The sequence below is a fragment of the Castor canadensis genome, chromosome 10 (assembly GCF_047511655.1).
Source record: "Castor canadensis chromosome 10, mCasCan1.hap1v2, whole genome shotgun sequence".
Lineage (NCBI taxonomy): Eukaryota > Metazoa > Chordata > Mammalia > Rodentia > Castoridae > Castor > Castor canadensis.
The window spans coordinates 47,327,944-47,351,176 of NC_133395.1; positions in this window are offsets into that span (position 1 = coordinate 47,327,944).

The window sequence follows — 23,233 nt, forward strand, 5'->3', positions numbered from 1 at the left end:
ATTTTCATTCTAAAGCTATGGTCCTGTATCTCTTTCAACACCAAATATTTAAATGACACATTCAATTCATTCCCTCTAGAAAATGAACTCCCAAATGACTCAACAGCAACCATTGCCAGCTATTGGTGAAGCTATTCTAGACACTTCTTTATGTATGTATGCAGATAAATGGATAGATAAACAGCAAAGATATTTTAATTAGAATTGTGTCAGACATGGTATTTAATTTAAAAATTATCAAAATTACTTTTTCTTTAGGTCAACCTATAAAGAAACTGAAGTAAAATAGTCAGAATTACTCAAATATAATTTCAATATTAGATCTCTGTGATCTTAAGACCATAAAGAACAATGAAGCCTCTGCCCTTCTTTGATGAATCTTTCTGGTGTGCAGGGTCATCTCTGATTTTCAGATATTTCTCAAATGTACTAGGTTGCCTGTTAAGGAGTATTTGGAAGCAGGCTGCTGTAGCATTGTGACCAAGGACTTACCAAAGAAACTGTGGCTCGAAGTCAGGGGTTTATGTCTGTGCATTCAAAAATTTACATTTTCCCTAGCCTTTAAATGTGGTTTAGAATTTCCCTCAATTATGATCTTAAGCAACAAATCAGAGTAGTGTTTCTATTCATTACCTGTGTTTCACTAACAAAAATCATTTATACTTCCATATTACAGATCTGTTCTTGCAGATCTTAAAATGGTATTCCACACCCATCAGTTACTTCAGTAATCAAAGGGCGCTTACATTTCTTCACTACAAATTCATTTTATACACTTTAATAATTGTATTTCAATATAACTGCTTCCCCTGTAAACTTCCATGTTTTATTTTTGTGTTTAAAACAAATGAAATGAGAAAGCATCCACAAGTTTTAACTGTCTACGAAGGGTTAAAGTAACATTTTCTATGTTAAGAATGCCTTTTTTGAAGGCTTTTGTTAGTTCCCAGCTCCCACTTCTTTTCACCTGAATTATAGGAAGCAGGTTAGATCCTTTCTTGGTTCTGGAAAAAAGTGAGTAAGAGAAAAGGCACAACAGTCACAATCCCCTATCAGACAAATTCAACATTCATCATTTCCAAGTGTACAGCTTCTTTATTCTTGGTAAAATAAAATCACATTCCGGATGCCAGATCCTCATATCACTGGCTTACAGATGGGTTTCCTGCCATCAACAAATGTAGTTGCCAGGACTTCTGCTCTGACATTCTGATAAGGTTGGAGTCATGCCTTAGAAAGTAATGACATTCTTAAGGCAAACGATTGTTCCACAATAGCCTTCTGACACTGTCCATATGCAATGAAGTAGTTAAGTCAATCAGATCTGAATCAAAGGGTCATTCTACTTTACTTCAGCCAATAACAAGACCACTTATCTCCTGCTGCTTTTTATATCTTATGATGACAGTGGTTCTATTGTGTGGTATTGCTACAACCTAGCTTCATAGCTTCTCAAAAAGCTTAAGTGATAGATAGAATACATATCAGATATTAAAGTATGGGTGAATACTTTAGTATGTAGTATACATATTCCGTTTATATATATTGTGGTTTTTAAAGTTTAGAAATACATATGGTTGTAAATACACACACACATTTTTCTGTGTAGTACACATATTCTGTTTATATATATTGTGGTTTTTAATGTCTAAAATTTATATGATAATATATGCATACTTTTTTCTGTGAAAGAGAGAAATGGCAAAACTGGTAGTATACTAACAGGTAAATAACCATCTTTCTAGTATTTATATCAACCTTAGGTGTTTTCAACTGCAAAATTCAGCATGCATTACAATGCACTGCAAAAACATGACCATATTAAATGGTAAAATTACCACCTGTCTTTATCTTACTGTGAGAACATGAAACATCTTTATGTTATTTAATCTATATGTGTGTGTGTAAGTAACTAGCAATCAAGGTTATCAGATCATCTAATAGAACAAGAGTGTCCTTGAAACCTGTGGGTGCTTTGCTTAAGGAAAGAGGAAAAGGCATATAGCCATGTGCCTTAGATTCAAAAAGATATTTTTTGTTCCATACATTGCTAGTATTTATCAAGTTCTTTTAATAAGCATAGGCATGCCACTGCCTGTAGTCCTTATAAAACTTGAGAACCAAGAGACTGAAAGAAGGTAATTTCCAGGTGTGATTCAGAGACCATCCTCTACATACGGCCTTGTTATGTACATACACAATGGCTATGGCTGCAATATTAGTTCATTTATTTGTAGAATGGAAAGTACTGACTTATTCAAAAGGTTGTTGTTGAATATTAATTGATATAATATGCAAGTACAGTATCTGGAAGGAGAGTAGATGGCAAATAAATATTAATGCTATCATCTCTTTCCCTGTTAAATGATATTTAAAGGCATTAGAAAACATCATGGTCAATGAAATACCCACTTTAGTCAAACCTCCTTTTATTCTGTAAAATATTACAAAATACAATACTCCCAGGCACTGGAAAAGTATAAAATAGCTCTATGGAGTACTGTGGTGAAATGGACAGCATGATCCCAGCTAAATTCCTGCAACATCTAAACAATAAATAACATGGTAGGGGCCAAATACAGGACCAAAAAGGCAGTATTCAGTGTGCTTCACAAATCAGCTGTAATTAGTAAGGGGTAGTGCTTAAGGAAACTAAGTTCCTTAACTATGAAGCCTTCCCATTTGATATGGGAGGCTACTAAAAGATCCTTACAAGAGCACATTCCCCAACAATTGTCTATTGGTATTGTCATTGTTATCAGTATTATTAGTTATTGAATCAAGTTCAGAACTAAAGAATTTGTGCAGGGTCCACACACATGTAAAGTCCATTGAACCCTGGAATAAAGTTTTTCTTCCTTAGCAATAACCATTTTCTTCTGTGATATATCTCTGCATGAGAGGAAAAGCAAAACAGTGAAAAATGAGTACAAAGCCTCTACCATCCTCCATATACTTGCTCCCTATACAGAGGGATAGCTCTTGTGTAGTGTCCTCCAGTGCTGGGTAGCAATTCAAAGAGAAAATGGCTCATTAATGCATATTTTTTAATAATCTTTAATTACAGCATTAGTTTTTTGTTTGCTGGCTCAAACATTCTCCCTTAAAGAAATTTTTAGATGAGAGTTCAGTTCTCTGATTCATTTTTGTCTTCTTTCTTGCAAGGTGGAAGAAATATAAATCATGTGTCCATGCACTTATGACAATTAATATCACCCAACTATGGAGTTTTGGGGTGTGAAAAGGTTAAATGAAATTGATTCATCTACTTCATCTAATTGTCATGTTGGGAATACTAAGCTTCTAAAATATAAGCTACGTTTCTCAGTTTGGCCTCAGCCACTTTCCTGTGCTGAGTTATCTGACTTCAGATGTGTGCCTGTCCTATGATCTATGAGTACCTGCCTGGATTTGTAGAAGATGGGAACCAAAGGCTGATGAATATGGAAATGCATGAGCAGCCCAGGAGTAAGGTGGCAGGTTCATGTTCAGTTGGGGGTATGGAGAATTGACAAGGTATTAATAGTGGGGAAAGGAGCACATGAAGTGGGAAATGACTGAGTCAGCTTTATATGCATTCTCTGTTTGAGACAAAACACCCAGTGAAACTGAGGTCACTTCAGAACAGCCAGAGAAGCAGAAGAAAAAATGAGTATAGGAAATGAATCTGTACCTCAGTGGTGACCATCTGCCAAACTAGATACAGGCTAGTCAGTTGGAGATATGAAGAAGAGTATTCTCACTGTTGTGTGTGATACTTACCAACCAAGAAACAAACTTGGCATGCCCACAGAGAGGAACTCACTGTAACCTAGGAACTACCAAAGGAAATCTGGCCCCAGAAATCAAGAAAGATTCCTAGCATCAAGCATCCAGGCACTGGCTTACCTCAAAGTCAGGTGTTATGTCAGTTTTATGGTTCTGGGGGCTCTCCCAGCTTTGGAGGAGGATCCTAGACAGCAGATGTAAGAACAGAGGCTGTTATCTGGCACTCTAAGTATGGGGACTCAAGTGACAAGCAGATTGTCTGGCAGGACTCAGCTTGAAAGGTTAAACTTAATCACATATCAAGACAGAAGCCGAGTTTCATAAACTGTCCATATGCATTCAAAGACTGGTCCAACAGACAAAAAGCTTTCCAGGACTCATGCCGGCATACTGGTTCCAGGTTTGCAGTTGCAAAACTATTTTGAGACCTTTCACTTTACCGCTTACTTATACCCAACCTTTTTGCAAAAGGATATTCACATGTTACCAAACATGGAAGAATGGTTGGCTGTCCACCAAAGATGCTGGTTCCCCCATGTAGCTGCTGCCAAGATGCAAATACCAAGCCATTCCTTAGTCATCTTGCTGTAAGAGGTATCATGTGCATGGTTCTCACCAAGTAAAAGGGTATATGTCGTTTCCAAGAAAGTTACTTAAGAAGAAAGTGTGCCTCCTCCACCCTCTCATTTTCCATTTGCCAGTGGAAGAAAGAGGACCTTGCAATCTTAGTGAAGACACAAAGTGAAAGAAATCTAGGTTCCTAATTCATCATGAGGAAGGCAGTCCACCAGCCAGGAACACAGCATCCAATGCTAATGAGAATGAAATATAAACATCTACTGTGTAAAGCAGTGAGAGGTGTATCAGTGGCAAGTATTGCTTGAATCAATCCATGGAAATACATACCAGGCAATTAAAACTGTAAATGAGAAAATCAGGACAAAATGGAAATGTATGAAGTCAAAATTTAATGTTAGTACCCCAAAATACCTAAGTAAGGTTTGTAGTAAGTAAACCAGATGCTAGAACAAAATTTATCTGTTAAAAATGTTTCTTACCTAACTCCTCATAAAGGGAAGCCTATGATCTCATGAATAACTCAAGGATTGGTTTAAAATGCATGTTTTGGTGTCAGGGAGTCTGGCTTCAAATTCAGGCTCTACAACTTACTGGGTGTGTAAATTCAGTCCAGCTGTTTAACCTTTCAAAGCTTCCATTTTTTAACTATAAAATGAGGATAATAAAATACTTCATAAGATTGTTGTGAGAATGAAATTAGGTAATTCATGTAAAATGCTTAAAAAGCTCAGGATGGGGCTGAATGAGTATAGTAAATGATGCTGAGCCATCATCAATATTACTATTAAAAAACGTAAGTCTGGCTATGCAAAATGATAATGAGTTCTGAATCATAGTACACTTCTGAAGTATTAGAATAAAGAGACCCAGATCCTAACTGACATTGCCTGACACCTGGGAGAGATTAGGAGCTAGGGGTGCCAATCAGATGTCATAGCTCCAAGCTATTTTGTGGCATGTCAGAAGTTGAGTCTATTCCTCACCCACCACGTACGTGTGGCAGGGTTCCAAACTCCACCTGCTGATACAGAAAAGGCTTTTGACACTCACTTCCTGCCTTACTTGGGATGAGCCCAGGGCCTTCGTAGAACTGAGTCTGTACCTCAGAGCCATTAGGACCTGAAAATGAGTGGAATTAGGGAAGACAGTACCTGATACCAATGGACCTTCACGATAAGAATTTGAAATCTTTTAACAATACAGCTAATCTGCCCACAAAACTGCAAAATTATATCAAATTGTGTTATACCCTAATGTTTTCCTCAGTGCTGTGAGCTTGAATTATGCTTCTTTTCAAAGAACATTAGGTAGTATTCTGATGACCTCAGAAAAGTCCTAGTCATGCATCAAAGACAGAGTATGATACAAGGTTTCTTCCTTCATGCATGGCCCTTATGAGAATGCCTCTCACCTCTCAGCTTGGAAGAATTATACAATGAAACACACTCACACACAATCCAAGGTCCCACTCATTTGTCATCCCTCAGAATGCATTCAATGCATTGCTCAGCATTTAACTGTCTTCCCTTGAAGAACAAATTATGCTATCCTGAAATAAATGCTAATCTTTTGGTCCACAGAGAAAAGGCAGCAAACAGCCAAATATCCACTCATCACAATGAGCTTAAATGAAGCATGAATTTAAGCTGCTCTTTTGTGTATAACCCATGATCTTTATTAGAGTTTACTTTGCATAATTACCTCAGGGAAGTAAGAGAAGCCCAGAGCTGTTTTTGAGTCTTGATTCGTTATGTGCTGCTGTACCCAAGGAAGTAAATATAAACTGGAGAGTTTTGCCAAGCTCCCTGGATTCTTGAATTATTCCCTACAAAGTGAGAAACATAGCATCCTGGAATCTTTTGGGTTTTTGACAACACACTCTGAGCCAAAAGAAAAATCAACAGGCTATTTCTCTGCCTTGGAGAAAAACAGAAAGTTGCTGAGAGGGCAGTTAAGATTATAACAGTGGATATTTACACAGATTTGCTTCCTCAAAGCTAATCTAGAGGACTCACAACAGTGTCCTTAAAAGGGCTGTTATTTGGAAGAACAGCCTGAAAAAGCTATGAGAAAAGCAGGTTGTCTTAAAGTCTTTCCAACACCCTGCTACAAAATGTCCTCTGGGCTTTAAGAGCTGAGAGATACATAGGAAATTAAGGAAGGACAAAGTGAGAGTTTAAGGAGATAGAACACCCAACATTTCAGAAGCTGCCCCCAATAAAGAGAGCTGCAAGGAAATGACCACTTAGCCCACCAGGACATAGGGAGACATGAGACAAAGCTTTCAACAATAAAACCCAAATTTCACTGTCCACACAACAGTTTTTGTTCAGACAGGAATGTCAACCACCCCTATAACTACATGTTCAGGAGGAAAAGTTTCCCCTCAGAGAGACAAAATTTTAAATACTCATCAAATATCCTGGAGGATTTTAAATTCCAGAAATTCTGGCAGGAGTTCAAATCATAGGATTGAAAAGGATATGTCAAGAAGCATTGGTTAGCATGATCCTAAAGTATCTCTCATTGATGAAGTAGTTTTCCTTCTGAATCCCAGTTTTAATTTCTAATAGGAAGATGTATCTGAAATCTAATAGGTTTGGAGAAGCTAGGAAAAACATAAGAAGTCATCTACTTCAGTGATTTTAACACTGTTTCACCATTTTACCCTGCTTCTTATACCTATATGATTGTTCTTCAAAGCTTTTTATTTAGAAATTTCTATGAAATTCCCTGCCTAACAAGCATGGGCAAAATAAACCCACATAGATTCCAGCAAACAGGACCAAGAACAGGCAAATCCCATAACCATTGAAGAACTTTTGAAATTACCTTGGCTCCTTCAAGGGGATAAAAGAATCAGCAAGGAAGTTTCAAGATCCAGATGACAACAGGAATTTTCTTTAGCCTAACCCTATGACCATTTCATGGATGGGTAGAATTGGCTGTTGCTCATGTGATTTGAGGTCATATTTGTGTATACCTGCTCAAAACCACTTCCTTTATTGAAGTAGGGATTAACAATTTAGCATTACTGAGAAAAATGCAATCTTTAAGAATTCCCTGGAAAGAACAAAACACCATTTTTTGTTCTAATGACTTTTAGTGAATTGATATATCAAGTCAACCAGTTGCTATGAAACAAATGAAATGGTGGGGAGGGGGAGCATGCTGGTACATGTGAGGGTTAAGAAAAGTGTAGAAAAGATATATAGAAATATATATTCATTTTATGTGTGAATGAATGAATGAGTCCAGCTCAAATATAAGGAAGGTAGAGAAATAAGTAAGCCCTTACAACTGAAACCTAGAGAGACCTGGATGCCAGGTACTTGGTGTTTAAAAACAAAGCCAAGTGGACATATGTCACCAGAGGAAGGGAGATTAGAAAGCAAAGATCCTCACCAACTTTCATTCTTACCTGGGCCAGGCTTGCCTAACTCTATTTCCTAAAGTTAAATAAATGCAGTGACAGTTAGATCCAAAACCATTATGAAATTATTAAATGTGCATACATATAAATTATCTGATTTGCTACATAGCATTTCTTTTCTTATATCTTTTCTGTTTGCATATGTGACGCTGTAAATGACTTTGAAAATAATCTTCATTTCCATCTATTCAACTATTTTCATTTCCTCCTATAGCTTTCTGAAATCCTCACATAATACTCAGATTGATTTTTGCCCTTATAAAACCTGCTAAGATTTCCAAAGTTGTGAATCAGCCTGGGTGATATGATTTAACAGTGCCATCATGCCTTTCTAGGTGGCTTTACATTTGTTAGCTTTTGGGGTCCAAAACCTAAAATAGGTCCATGTAAAAAAGAAAACTCAAAGCTTTGCTGGTGGCAAAAGTTCTATCTGACAGTTTCTTCATTTATTTGTTAAATTTCATTTAAAAACCCAGTCTCATTTTTCTTTCTCTTTGAATCTTTCCTTTTCATTTACCCATGCAAATTGTTTTAATGTATTTTTTGTATGCTAACAGCACAGAGCAAGTTTGAATTATATGACACTGTTAATGCCATTTTGAAGGTTAATAGCTCTTGTTGGATTTCTTTATGACTCTGAACATTCCCCAAAGAAACCTCCCCATGCCCCACCCCAACATCACTGTGGTGGTTCATATTTGGGAACCACAGTCAGAGGCAAATTCTATGCTTTCCTATTGAAAGCCAGTGTTTGAGACTCTGTGGTTGTCTAGTAAGATTAACCACCATTATTAGCACACACTATTCTGCATACTTACCCTTCACACTTGTGCATCCTAAAATAAGTCTCTGCATTATTTTACAAGTTTTAGATATCAACATTTATTAACACATTGTTGGTGAATCACTTAATTTAAATTTAAATGCCTTCCCACAATTTATAACCTTGTAATAAAAGACACTTTAAAATTTTAAAGACATCATGAAAAAGAATATTAACTGAAACTCCATGTCTGCTAGCCAATTGAAATAAAATCTTTCCCTTAAAAAAAGGAGAAGAAAAGCAATGATACAGTTTTTCATAAGAAGAGTATTCTGCTGCAATTTGCTATAGTGAGAATTTCTAAAAGCCTGCCTCATAGGAAGGCTCACTTTGAAAAAGCAAAATTTCACTAACTTAACAGGCTTGCAAGCCTGCAGAGATATAATTACATTTTCTTTCCTTCAACTTATAATTTTTTCAGACTCTCAGGTTGCTACAGCAGAGCTGCAGAGGTCTGGCATCTCCATAAATGAGACTCCCATTTGGTATCTTCCAATTTGTTTTTTCATTTCCAGCAGCAGAAGCCCAGTGTAAGCTAATGAAGCGGATGCCAGGAGTTCTATTTGGATACAAATCTGGAATAACCTATATGTTAAGTATATGTTAAATTCTTCATTCAGCATTTAAAAGCCTTTGTACCTATCCAAAAGCAAACTGATTAAAATTTCTCTATACACCTGGTATGTTTTGATTAAGGGCTTGTGAGGAATCTAGGTTAATAACCAATATAAGTTCCTTTGAGAATTGGGCAAAAATCCTTCCCAGCTAAAGAAATGTTGCAGTGCATTGTATGTTTCTATGAACTATCAAAGTGGTTTTCTTGCTTTCTGGAAACAAAACAACTTGTTCATTAACCCCATTATTCAGACAAAGACAAAAATGCTTTTTTCAGCTGTATGATGGGATTCAAGTGTCTTTGTACCAGCAGAACTCAACAGAACAAAGAGGAGTTGATGAAATTCTACTTTTTTAAAAAGGAACAGCAGGCTGTGTGAAGCATTTATTTTTTAGTTACAAAAGCTTGTTGAGTTCCAGAAGGTTCACTACCTTCAAATGGAAAATAAAGTTGATAAGAGTGAGGGTTTCGCCAGTTGTGTTTAAACATACAATGAGGTAGACTGATTCCAAACAGAACGTTCAAAGAGATCAAGTATCCAGGAGTGAATAGGACAGACCAAAAAAGAACATTCTCCTTTGTAACCACAGGCAATCCTTAATTCTTAATTTTGATTGGCAAGAGGTTGCCAATCAAAATTCCCCAAATCATGGTATTTGGAGGCTGGAAGAAATCTCCAGAATCTCTCCTGACTTACTTGAGCTCAGTGAGTGTTAAGACTATTAGATTTAAAACATGCAAAAGATAGGATGTGTTTAATGAACTACCTATGTTTTTAAAACTATTAAAAAGATCAAATAAAAATATCTTCATTTTTTATTAATCTTCACTTTTGATTAATTGATATGACTATTTAAAATCCAGTGATATTTTACAGGAAGCCTTAGCCCACTCAGCCTTAAGCCACAAGCAATAGATTCTTCTACCCTACTCCAAGCTTAAGACTACAGCAGATTCATTTAATTCATGCTTTTATCACAGAAAACCGAAATTTATGAAAAATTCAACCTGTCACTTCTCTAAGAATGCCTTCTGATGAACATTCATTGATGACTGATTGGTAGAAAGACATTGTGGAGGAAAAGAGATGTCATATTGAAACTGCACAGCCCTAAAGGAAATTTTAATATTGGATCCAGGGTACAGTACATTTCTATAATTTATTAAATTATAAAGGAAATGAATATTAATTTCAGTAATTGAGCTAACAAAGTAACAATGTAATTGCCTTGTGCTGAGGCAAGATAAAAAATTATTTATTATTTCATAGAAAGAGTGAAACAGGTATGAATATATTCTTAAATCATTGCCCAAGTAATTAATAAATATAATGAAAGAACTTCACTGTCTAACAAGTAATAGCAATAACCAGCAGCATAAAAGAAATTGATAAAAATGTCTAAATGTCTCTGCTGCACCACATGGGATGAACTGTTCCTGCGCCATTATCAGCCACACCTGCAAACACAGATGGTAAATTGCCAGAAAGAGCTTGGCTTGCAAAGAAAAAAAAAAGGAAAACCATCTTTTGAAAGTATCTATTCATGTGTTTTAGAACATAACATACCTCCTAGACAGAAAAAAAGAACAGCTTTCTCTTTTTTAAGTCAGTCTTCTTTTTCTCACTTTGAAATTAATCCTACACATAGCAGAAATTTCAAAAGTGTAGAATTTTCAGAAAAGTAGGAGGAAGTTATGGTGTCTCTCTTAAATCCACTATTCAACCAAAATTTCTTTTTTCTTTCTTCATCAGGACCTAGTTTTCTTGCTTGTTTATTTGTTTTTTATCATTCTGATCATGTGGAGGTCAATGTAAATTAAGTTCAAAAATGGCTGGCAGTTATAAAAGTTGGCTAAAGCTAGTGGCAAAATAATTCTCTAAAATCTGAAAGATCATTTATATCAGAGATTTAGAAATATCTATAGTAGGCAACACAGCTTAGGACAAAAGAAAAAGATTATAACTAAGGGTTTGGAAGGCAATTCCATATAATCATTCTGAATATATTTTAAGCAACATAAATTTAATTGGAATGCATGTATATCTTTCTCAATATATAAATAATACATAATGTATATTTCAAGATATACATTATCCCTATCCCAAGAAAACCAGTCAGCTTTTTGGTAGTAGGTTGCTTACATTAGACCTTAGACCCCTTCCATCATGGAAGAAGCACTGGTTTATGCTTGCTTGTATACACACACATACACATATATACATTCATGTGTTTTCTTTAACAATAGAGATATGTTCCAGGAAATATGTCCCTAGGCAATTTTATTATTGTATGAACAGCATGAGTGTGCTTAAACAAACCTAGATGGTACAACCTTTTACACTTCTCAGCTGTATGCTATAGCCTATTGCTTCTAGGCTCTAGAAGCATGTATTATACTGAGTACTATAGGAAATTGCAACACAATGGTGTTTATGTATATAAATATATTTAAATGGGTTTAAGTATATCTAATATCTCATTTACACTAGCATTACCAAAAACATACGAATAAAGTTTGCATTAAGACATTACAATGGCCACTGAGTTAATCTACTGACATTGGCAAGCAATAGGAAATTTTTAGCTCCCCTATAATCATATGGGACAACCATCATATATGTAATCTGTTATTGGCCAAATGTTGTCATATGCATGACAGTATATTCAAGCTACAGATATACCTTCCCTGCCCACCATGACTGCCAGCACCAACAAATATGGACTTACAGAATGTCTCATGCCCTCCATGTTATTCCAGTTGATTCTTACAAGGCAGCATTTACTCAGGAAAGGAAGTAAATAAGTTCATATCTGCTGGTTCATGGTTTTTACCATGTCTACCCAAGAAACTGGTCTGATTAAATAGAGGACTGACCTATTGAAGACTTTGTTACATGGCAAGCCGGGTTATTTTATGGGCCATAGGCTGTTTCAGGTTTCCCTGTAAACTGACCAATGAAATTAGTGTGCAGGAACTATTGTAGTCAACTCTTGTGAAAGAGATAAAAGGAAGCAAGATGAAGGAGCACAGAAGATGAATAAACCCAATGAGAGTCAGCTATCCTTGTGGGGAGTTCTGAAGGTGACAAGGCCTTTAAGAGTTGCTCAGGTTTAGGGCAATGGGATTAGGCCTTTAAATCCCTATGTTAAGCAGTCACTGAATGCCTTAGGACTGAAGAGGGAATATGACCTTAGGAGAGGAAACTTTTTTCAGCTAAGGTAATCCTGGTGAAGGTCCTTTGCCAATAGAACATCTGGCAGTGGAGAATGAGTATTTTTTTCCCTGAGGGGATCTGGGAAATACATCACAGTATCCACCATAAACACTATTCTGAAAGATATAATACTTGATCTGAATAAGCAAAAAACACAGGGTTTCTGGAAATTAGATAGTGGAAGAGGAAATGACTCCTATTACAATAGATAATAATCTACAGTATTCTCACAACAAGTTTGCTTCTCATGTCCTAACATCTCTGTGCTCTTGGTATTTTAGTTGTCTTGGTTCCTAAGAAAGGAAAACTTCTACCAGGAAACAATGAGAATTCTTGTTAACTAGAGACCGAGATTGCTTCCTGGCCATGTTTCACCCTTCATGCCACACAGTTGGCCATGAAAGAAGTTACTGTATTTCTGGGGTAAATAATCATGCTGTTAAGGGCAAAGGTGCTGCTAATACATGATGAAGATGGAGAAAATATATATGGAATTCACTGAGCAAAAGTTGTCAGGACACTCCTATAGTACAATATGGGAAAAACTATGATTAACACAATACTTCAGGAATAAAGATTTGTTAATACTCTACCAGGAGATGAATTACAACCAGCTGAGGTACTGATATTAGAGAAAGAAACATAAGTGGATCCTGGAACAATCATACTTCATATAAATACTAAGTATAGCCACATACAAAGTCAGAAATTGCTATATGCATTTTCTTCCTTGAATTCCAAATATATCTACATTTCTAAACTGTACTCCCCTTTCTTTATCTAATGTTCAGTGTGTTAATAGTGGTAACCCTTATAATTCAGCATTTAAATTACAAATATCAAAAGGAATTATAGCTACACTATAAAATAATAAATATTATCCAGAGTGACATATAGCTAGATTGTAGCTTTGCTTCCATATAAAACACCTGAAAGAGAAATCCTGTTTATTAGAAAGCCATACTTTTGAGCATGATTCTCACAGAAGTATTGAAATGGAGAATGGCTACAGTATGTCAGTTTATATGACTACACTGGATTCTACAAACTTATAATATGGCCAGTTTCTGACAGGAAACCTGCACTAAGTTCTCTTCTATGTCCTCTTATTTGAAACATTCCTGCACATGAAGATGAGAGAAAAAGAGGTCTTGAAACACCTTGTTTGTCTTCATGTCATAGCCCATGTTCATTTTGTTTCTCTATTCTATCAAATTTCCCTCTACGGGCTGACCATCCTTACCTAGATCTTGGTGGACCCTTGAAAATTAGCTCTGGTTCAGTCTTCTTACATTTTCAACCTGTACCCTTTCCAAAGCTATCCACTCAAAATCTCAAAATCTCTACATAGAAATCTCCAAGGTAGCTCAGACATACAACCAAGATCAACTTGGCTATCTTTTTCCTGAAGCCTAATACTCACCTCAGTGAGTAGCACCAATCAGTTTCTCAAGGCAGAAACTAGATGTAATCTTTCTGCCTTCCTCTCACTCTTTGTATAGCCTGTCCATTTGGTTTCAGCTCTTAAGTTTCTACATCTGTGCCTTTCTACTGCCACCATCCTATCCCATGTGAGAATAGGTTCTCTCAAAGAAATCCGCCTGACCTATTACAATACCCTCCTCACTGGACTCCAAGGATTCTCTTGTCTCTTTATAATTTGTTCTTCTCCACAGCAAGAGATATCTTTCAGAATACAAATATAATCATATCACTTAAAATTCTCCAATGAGTTTCATTGTTCTTAGGTTTAGGTTCAGCAGAATTACCATGAACCATGAAGCTTCTCAAGTCTGACTTTACTTGATATACTCTTCTCTTGCTGAGACTAGAGGCATATTGGCTTCCCTCTAATTCTCAATTGTTGATCCTCTTCTCTGCTATAGAATCTTGGTACACACTGAAATGAGCCTGTTCATGTGTGTGTGCATGCCCATGCACACACACATACACACATACACACTATTTATTTCTATCCATTTCTATCCTATTTATATCAATCCATTCAAATGGCCCATCCTCAGAAAAGCCTTCCTCAATGACCTAGCAAGATCAAGATGCTTTATCAGTTCTCTCATCTTGCATGCTAATTTCCTTCAAAGCTTTTAGTTAAATAATTTTTATGATTATCCTACTCAATTCCATCTCTATCACAGGACTGTTATTTAGCTCCACGAAGGCAGGACCATGATGATGTTGCTCATTTTATCATCAGTATTTGACCCCGTGCCTCACACAAAGTCAAGTTGACACATAATATTAGTCATCACATGTGCCTTCCTAAAATGTCTCATGAATTTATTGGGAAAGCAAGACCATGGCACATAAGTCAAAGTGCACAGTACTCTACAACCAGAAGACAAAAATTACCAAATCATGATCCTGGTAAATCTACCACACAATTAAGCCTGCATTGGATTTGTACTTAAAATCATTCTCAGCCTGTCCTTTGTAATCTTATACTCTATAATGTGGATCATCAGAGAAGTTACTTCTAACAGAGGCCAATTACATGAAAATTAAGGATTCAATGTAGGGAAATATTATTATTATCTCAATGTGGGAGAAATGTACTCTGGTTGCTGCTTCTGCATTTGCAGTTTCCCCAGATAGCATTGTGGCAATCATCCCATTTCTTGAAACCACTAAACCAGAAAGATACTTCTTTACAAGAAAGGAAAGTCATTTCTATACAATTGTCAGCCATTTCCTTAAGGTCTGCCTAACTTCTAAGGCTTTTTACTTGATTGTAAAGAAATTGACATCTGATAGCTATAAAATAGTAACTTGTACAGCAGTACACTTCCCATGTTTTGCTGACATCATCCTTCTCCTTTAACCAATTGCCTACAAACTAATCTGCGTTAAAGAAATATATGTTTCAGCAGAACAAACTGTATGTTATTCATTTCATTTGCTGTATTTCTGAGTTGAATGTGATTATCAAACATTTCATTACTGAAATTTTACTTCATTATTGAGAATATTTGTGTTAAATTTACTACTATTTGAAGAATGAAAAAAATTCATATTTTTAACAACTGTGGACCTATCTTCCTAAACAAGATGTTCCATAAATGACAGCCAAGAACAAAGTCCTTATCAAAAGATAAGACATCATTAAATTGGTAGGGGTTTTATCCCTCTAAAAGTTCAGTGCTATTTTCTGACAGCCATATAACTCCACAAACATAAAACAAACACAATTAAGGCAAGATTATCTGGATCACATATTAAAAGACTGCATTTTTCCTTTACTAAAATTCATATTCTAGTTTGAGAAAATTATCTTCAAGGTAATATCATATATTCAAAATCTGAGTCAATTGGTGTGTTTTACAATTCAGAGCTGTCATGTACTTGACAAATAAAAATCACACAAGCCTGAATATTTCCCTGTGACCACATACAGGAGGTCAAAATCTCGCTGTAAGATGTTGTCATATACTCAGACATTTTATCTGACATATGATTTATCCTTGAAGAAAATGAAGGGCATTTTGCTGTACTTACTCTGTTGAAATTTTGTGAGATACTCTAAAACTGAATTCTATTTTGTGAATCATTATAAATGAAAACTTGTTTTTAACAAATTTTTCCTTAAACAAGGCATAGAGCATTCAGAATTCAAATTAAAAAATTCACCATTTTTAACTCCAACACTCACAAGATTGCTAATATTGCACATATGCATGATAATTTATAGGAAATAACAAATTCTAAGCATCTACTTCTCCCTACTCTATTAACCAAAATAACAATAAAAATATCTGAAACAAACAGCAAATTACAATAGTTATCAAACTAAAACGTTTCAAAAATAGTGGCACTGTAAATAAAAACAACACAGATCCAAATACTACACTCTTGGTTGCTCTGAAAGACAATAGAAAGGATCACTATCAGAATGGATAAAGATTACCACTGCCAACCTCTTGTGGAATCAGAATTTCTCTACAGTGTAGCTTCACAGTGACTAGTGGGAGGAGCTGACTAGGTGTAAGAGTTTTCAAAAGAAACTAATGGAAGATTAGTGACAAGAAAGTCTGAAAAAGGTTTGTAAATGGACCTCATAGAATGGACACAAATGTAAAAATATTTACATTGTATTTGTATGTATGTAAACATGCACCAAAGTACAAAGCAAATGGAAAGATGAGCTATCCTGTGAATGTCAGTCATCACATTTTCACTACTACTCCAATATATAGTCAATGGGGCCATATAAAAGTGGCCATGAGTGGTATGAGTGGAGGCAATAAATGGAATCAACAGTGTGGTTTTCCAATGATCTTTGCTCACCATTGTTGCTGGGTGCCTTATTTACCAGCCATAAAGAACAATAATGAGACTTCTACAACTATCCAGCCATTTTCTGGCAAGGTAATTAGAATAAACACCTTTTTTAATGGAGAGCACTTGATCTACATTGTAGTGAAAAATACATTCTGTCAGCATCACCATGCATATGCATATTAAATGCCTTTACTTCCTTGCTGTTATTCACTACTGGTATCATTCCAATCAGCTTTGCTTCTGACAAATTACTGCATTTTATGACCAATTTTTTAAGAAGAAATAATGAGTTAGTACTTCTGATATTTTCTATTCTTTTCATAGAACAACATGGTGTCTTCTTGAAGACTCACAGCAGCAGCTTGGAAGGGACCCCTTGTAAAGTGAGGATGTTCTTCATTGGAAAAGCAATTATGGCTTTTGTTCTGAATCAGCAATCATTATGTGGCACCATTTTCCTTAGAGATAGAATTCATGTCTCTGAAGAAAGCAACACTCCTTATTACATGTAATTAAAATACAAGCTTGCTTCACAATGCATGAATACTTTGGTATTCTTTGGTTTTGATTCCTCTGTACTTGATATTGAGATAGTGACATGACCATTTGAAGCAGTGTAAGTCATAAAATATATAGGAAAAAAAGAGTTTTTACTTTGGCATATAGAAAAAATATTCTTGATCATCAAGGAACATTGTATGCTATACAAAGAAAGTGGAGAAGGGTGTCTCCTTTCTGGCAATGCCATGTCAGTGGCAACAGTTAATAAACCAGTACAAGCGAGAATACCTTGTATAGTCCTCACGATGGTGATTTGGAGTCATCCCAACTAACATAGTTAAAAAACAAAGAAACTAAATTGGGTGCTAATGTGGAAAAATAATACATGAAATAAATCATAGAATAGAGGTGATGTAAATAAAATTTGTAGCCTTGTAACCAATTCTTAAAAAAAAAAATCAAGAGATCATAGAAGCTATATATTTTCTTCCTTGCTCTTTAAATACAAAATATTTGTACTTGTATTATTAAACACTTTCTCAATTGCTTTTCCCAATAACAATTCATACAAAGTATGTGGTTAGTGTTTAACTTTTCATTTCACCCGTAGCTGATGTATATCAAAATATGGTTGTGACTGAACTAGAAAATCAATGAACACCATTCAGAGGTGATACAGATTTTAGGTCTGTCATTTTGGGGAAGATTTCATATGTATGAAGTACAATTTCATTATGTTAGGTAAGAAAATGTTGTTACCCTTTAACAAGTTTTTTATTTACTAGAAGGTTTATATTTAATGACAGGAACTTATCAACTTACCTATCATTTTAAGGTAGTCTAGAGCTAGGGAGAGTTTGGGAGTCATAGAAAAATACTGCACTTCAGATTGACCATACTCTGGCTCAGGAACTGCCCTCACCTGGCCTGGGAACCGCCCAGGCTCCTCCCCACTCATTGATTATTGGATGGGAATCACCTGGTTCCTCCCTTCCCAAAGGTCAGCAGAGGTTTTAAAAGCACCTAGAGAAGGGAAGCATGCTCTCTCTGTCTCCAGATTCCACCAGGACCCCACCATGCTCCCTTCTGTATTACCCTTTCCTAACTTTTAATAAACTCCATTTACACCTACATATCCTGCCATGGATTCTTCCCCACAGGACACAAAGAATTTTGAAGTCTCCACCCTGCACCAACAATTTTATCCACAATATATCTAGCCTTATGCCTGGACCATGGCTTAAACTCAATAAATATAAAAGGAATACCAATACAGAACCCAAAATCAAGGGTTGTGGCAAAGGAACTTTCAATGAAATCAGAAATATCAGTTCCATCATAGGCAACAACAGTAACTACTTTTGTGGTTTTTCTACCACAAAAACCAAAGTCTTACTAGCATGATTTTTATCATCAATTCCACAAATTCTTGTAGTAGTAATTATTGAAATTACTTTTGTTTAATCAGTAGCATTTGCTGTCCAATTGACTGATGAACCAAAACAAATATTATAGTAGTTCATCTATTAATTCACCTAATTGGAAGAGCTAGAGAAAGCCAAATATCAACTAGTCCTTCAATAATTTTAATTACATTTTTATTTTGGTACTCATAATTCTAGAATTTGAAGTAGCCTTCATTCAACTTAATGTATTTATACTATTAGTTAAGCTTTATTTACATAATAATACTTATTGACGCACCAGACACATATGTCCTACAGAGTAAACATTATTCCTTGAGTACTAACAAGTACATAATCCACACTCAAACTAATTTCAGGATTAATTATCTGCTTTTTATTTACTTCAAGCACTGTATTATTCCAGGCTTATGGACAAATACAATAGCAATGTAGCAGCATGACAAGATACAATGCAGAAAAGTACATTTCAAGGCCATCATAAAATAAAGAGAAACAAGTTAAAAAGTTAATGTATACATGCGGATGAGTAATTATGTAAATCTGATCCAAAGTAAAATCAGCTGGATAATGTAAAAAGAAATTAAAAGTATTTATGAGTCAGAGTTGCTGGGCTAAATGACCACTTGGATATGCAGAAAGAAAGAAAAGGAAGAACCTGGAAAGACTCCTATCTTTTGGGGGGTTGTAACTATATGGATTGTGGTGCCTTCAAAAAAATCTGAGAAAGGTAGTCAGTTACAGACATACTATGCTTCAGGTATGAAAACATCCACAAGCCACTTATAGTATATAGAGCCCTCTGGGTTGCAAAAGTTTGAGTTATCTGTGTCCAGGTAACTGTTAACACTACATTTTACAACACTTCTCTGAAGAAAATCAATATTCAATACTTGCTTTTCTCATCCTCAATCTTTTTTCTATATAGACACACAGCTATACTTACAGCTATACTTATCCCATCTCAAAGTCCACAAGAGTAAGGCAGTCTATCCCAGTTAGGATGCTTCAGAGTTCTGTGGTTGTCCCTTTCTGGGTGTGGACATGGACAGGTGAGTGTGACTATCTCCACCTTCAGATCTTAAGTAGTTTCTGAAAACCCATGCAAGACTATGTAAAGGGGTGAACCCAATATACTCATCTTGCCAGCTCCTGTTTGGTAGCACTCACTGCCAAAATCTGGGAATGGCGTCAGCTCTAGCTTATGCCTCTGTTCAAATCAGCCTTCATCTACCATCCTGTTACTTATGAGATGTGCTACCCACTCCCTCTCCCAAGTTCGTGGTTTGCTCCATTCCCCAGCATTTGATTTCTGGGTCCTCTCAGGACCATTATTACTTCTGCTGGTCATCATCCTTTCCAGTATCATGCACAAAGGACTTTGAGAAATAGATTCCTCTTAGTTTGCCAAGACAGCATGGAGAAATGAGGACTGAGAATAAAATGTTATATGAAAGAGAAAAGGAAGAAGAGGCTCCAAAAACAGCATGGACAATCAAAAAGAGAAAATGTTATTGATAATAAAAGTAGTAAGAGTCTTAGTCTCAAGTGGGGAAGAAAATCAGTGGTTAAGGAGTGTGAGGAGCTAAGGCAGAAAATACAGGCTCTTTTCTAGAAGCCTGGTTGCTATTCTTAAAAGATGAAAGACAAATTCCACAACATACATGGCCATGAAAGCTCAAGAACTCTACCCATTAGAGAGTTCTTCAGAACCCACTTACCTTTTATCTTATTTTCTACTTCTAACAAGCTTGATTATCTGATTTCTAATTTCATATAAAATTATACTCAACAATCCAAAATGGAAAACACATTGACAATCATAAATATAACATTACAATGTAACAAAAAAGAACTACAGGAGGGCAGGGGGAGGGAGGCAGCTAACAGACCTCAAACAGAACATTCCAGCATCACCTGCTATGGACACAGAGCACTCTAAACAACTTGCCTGAAGAAAAAAATCATTACATTGGAGTATGAAACAATAACCAAAATTCTCTAGATAATTTTTAGTTGTTAAGAAAATGCATGGTGTTTGATAGACTTGATATTAAAGAATTACAAAATAAAAAGGGTTTTCCTGAACTTCCTTAGAAGTTTCACTCCTTAAAATACTAGTCTTCAATTACACATGAAATGCATGTATACAAAACACAACATTATTCAGTGATGCTGAGCAAGTGAGATTCTACAAAACACAGCACAGGAATGGTGACCAGTTATCAAACTCAGAGAGACTGAGAGCAAATCAGCACTGGGCAATTTTGAGAAAATCCATAAAAATACCTTCTGCTTATTATTTTATTCACTGCTGAATTTTCAGTTAAACTTTTTTTCTGCATATGGTGATTTTATTCTTCATATTTCTATTTTTCATTGCTATTATGAAATGTATGTCCTAGATGGAATTTTTACAGCAATGTTCTACAAAATAGCCTTGCCTTTATTTTCTCTGAAGTACTAGCACTAAGTCCATAAATAGATCCATAAATGCTGATAGATAGGAAGCCCTCTGGATTTGCAGATTCCTGACTCACTGTTCTGAAAGTTCACCATCATTACACCATCAGTATGAATAACTTGTTCTCACCAACTGGGGCCACTCTCGGACGTGGCCCTCACTCTATGCTAGCGATTATAATCCTACTCCAAACCAGTCCCTGTCATGAAAATGAGAGCAGTGGGCAATGACAGCATATTAGAGTTTATTGGAAGCTTACTTCTTGCTATAGCCCTAAAAGAAAAGCTTTGGAGAGAAAATTTGTGTTTGAAGGCAGCTATGCTTACCACTAAACCACCAATGCCACACAATAAACTTTTATTTGGGAAAAAGAAAAACTTTTATGAAGAAAGGTTGAATTTTTCTGCTTTATTTGTGCAGCATAGGTTAAAGTGAATTTATTGTTGATTGTTAATGCTTATACTTTATAGAAAGGATTTGCCTATATCATATTTAAAATGCATTCAGACAGGAGAAGGGGCATGTAGGAATTACAATAGCATTTACTTGTCAAACCCATAGTTTCTTCCTGACTGAAGTAATCTAAGATGTGGCATCTGAGCCTTTTGATTCATTGTGAAATGGCTGAACACTCCAATAACTCTCTTTAAATACATGCAGTCTCTACTCCAGGCCAAACAGTTAAACTAGTTGGAACCGCAACTGGTAGAATGTTCAAAATGAGTCTTCAGAGCTCTGGGTACAGTTGAAGAGTAACCCAGGTGGGCACCAGAGAGAGGGACATTGAGCAGAAGTGAAAGATGGTAGTGGGACAAGCCTAGGAGACACATGGCATCAGGGGAATGAAACCCACTTCACTGAAGAGCCATAAACAGTTCCATTAATATTTTGACTAGCTGGGTAAAAGGCCTTTCAACTCTGGCCATGACGGTTTCATCTCTGCCTTCCTCAGATTCCAATAGCTTTGGTGCCTACATAAAGCTGTCCAATAAAACATATTACTGCTAACTTCCTTTAACATATTGTACTTTTCAAGGTTGCCTAGCCATACTTATGTTCTACTGTTGCCATTTCTCAAGTGAATTACACTGTTTCTGTTCCTTCTCTCCCTCCCCTTATTTTTGCCTATCTATAAAGGGTCATTCACGGTCTCAATATTCTCTGGATAGCAATGCTGCTTTCCATCAGGTACAAAGAAATGGAATTCTACTTGAATAAGCAGCTCCACTAGATATTAGGTACATGTGAATCAATGGAATGAAGGAAGGTTTTTATGTATTTAATTATTTGACCTAGAGAAGCAACTATAAGCATACAAACTTAATGTTAAGTAATATACTAGGTGAATAAAAGGAAGTCTATTGATGGGATAACTTTTTCATTCTGGAGCTTGCCAGAATAAATACAACAGCAGAAAAAAGAGGCATTCTGTTGTGGTGTTACACACCTATAATCCTAGCACTTGGGAGGTAGAGGTAGGAGAACCTCAAATTCAAAGTCAGTCAAAGCTGTAGAGCAAGTTCCAGGTCAGTTTGGGCTTTCAGACCATGACTCAAAAAAAAGAAAGAAAAAACAAGAGACGTTATCCTATTTGCACTAACCACATTGAAACAACACAAATTACCTGAATTTCCAGAACGGTAACATTGAATTTAAATCCTGACTTGATGTGTCCGATTCTGTTTCATTTTGTTTTGGTTTTTTGCACCTGGTTCTTTTCTCCTCTATCTTGCATTCTAGTTTCAGCCTAATATTCTCTAACTAAATTTCCCTGACTGTATTCTTTTTTTTTTTCCTGAGTCTATGAGAAATAACATTTGGAAAAGAAAAAAATAAGAATCATCCTTAGTCTCAGCATACAGCATAGGTATTCTGATCTATTTACTTATATTTTAATATTTTCTCTATATATAAACCTTTTCAACATATAAGTAATATATTAATAAATTCATTTTTTAAAAATTGAAGATCACAAATAAATTGAAAGTCTTATTTCAGTATAAAAATAAAGCTAAAGTCTCCTTTGACCATCACTCCAATACCAGTCTCAATCACAGTTTCCTTTTTTTTTATCACCAATTTTTTTTTATTCATATGTGCATACAATATTTG